This window comes from Solanum tuberosum, unplaced genomic scaffold, assembly GCF_000226075.1.
Source record: "Solanum tuberosum cultivar DM 1-3 516 R44 unplaced genomic scaffold, SolTub_3.0 scf00720, whole genome shotgun sequence".
In the NCBI taxonomy this organism is placed as follows: Eukaryota; Viridiplantae; Streptophyta; class Magnoliopsida; order Solanales; family Solanaceae; genus Solanum; species Solanum tuberosum.
Genome location: NW_006239631.1, coordinates 148,467 through 149,659, shown reverse-complemented (window position 1 = coordinate 149,659; position 1,193 = coordinate 148,467). Strand labels below are relative to the sequence as shown.

The 1,193-nt window shown below is 33.2% G+C and overlaps 1 long non-coding RNA gene across 2 annotated transcripts in view; it reads right to left on the bottom strand.

Annotated features, from left to right (window-relative positions):
• LOC102604290 (uncharacterized) overlaps nt 1–1,193 on the bottom strand; it is a 1,489-nt gene extending 296 nt beyond the window's left edge. Inside the window, exons 1-2 of one of the 2 annotated variants that reach the window (XR_368932.2) lie at nt 1,106–1,193; nt 209–285 (exon numbers count right to left, since the gene is read on the bottom strand). This is a non-coding gene — a long non-coding RNA (uncharacterized lncRNA). Of the gene's footprint in view, nt 1–207; nt 286–1,105 lie in introns of those variants that run through there. The other variant, XR_001472423.1, reaches the window with a different exon arrangement.

Sequence of the window (1,193 nt, the reverse complement as noted above, 5' to 3'; positions counted from 1 at the left end):
CAAGCCTTCTTTATTCAAGGCATCACTTCGATAGAGAGGTTTTACAGATTATAAATCTCACGGTCTCAGGATTTTAGACCAATCACAAACCACACAACCAAGCCACACAATCACACAATCAAGTACATAGAGAACTTCATAGTATCACTCAATGCATATCAATCGCTATTAAGAGTCTATCTATCAAGTAGAATAAACCATAACCTACCTCCACCGAAGAACCGAAGTGGAAAAGCTACTTCTCCAATACCTTTTCTTTCCTCAATGCCTCCGAACCCTTCCAATCTATCAATTATATGTGCATAATTCGTAAGTTAACGAGTCTATAAACACTCAAAACTATAATCAACTTTCTAAAGTTCAAGCCTAAGGATTTTCTAAATTCTTCCAATTAGCATAATCTTTAATGAAATTTAAAATAATACGAGATACCTAATATTTAATTACATATCTCAATACATCAAAATATAATTTATAATAAGATGAAAACATTTTAATGTTTAAAAGTTCAAGCCACTGGTTACGAAACCAGTGGCAATGAACACCTCTACCTATACACCCACACTTAATACTCCAATTCTTTACATGATTAATGTTCTGGCCTAACTTTTCTCTCAGCATTCATCTAACATCAATACTATACAAATGCACACTCCCACTTTATAATATAATATAATAATAATCGTAAATAGTTAAAGTTGAGGCCACTGGTTACGAAACCAGTGGCAGACGAACTAACAGCGATCCAAACCCAATTCAATTACAACGCCCAGAACCAAATTTGATAAACAATCATAGTACAACCTTAGTTGCTCCTCATTAATGTTTGGTCTCCACCTTCCAATCACAATGCACCATTAATATTCAATTGACATCCTTATATAGCCATAGTGTTTTACAATATAATAATCATATGACAATACAATAAGATAAGGACCACCAAATTACAAGTAACTTGATTCGGAGAACCAAGTAGATAAGCCAAAGCAACCAAATTTGTCAGTTTAAGTTTATACTTCCATTAACATCATACGAATAATAATAATACTATATTCAAGCAACCATTAACATTGGCAGGGAATAGATTCAATTGAAATTTGTTTACCTGCGATAGATCTTGTCGTTCTCTCCTCTAAGGGTTTGTGCCGCAATCAGTTTGTGTTATGACTAAAAATTAATAAACTCCTTAACTT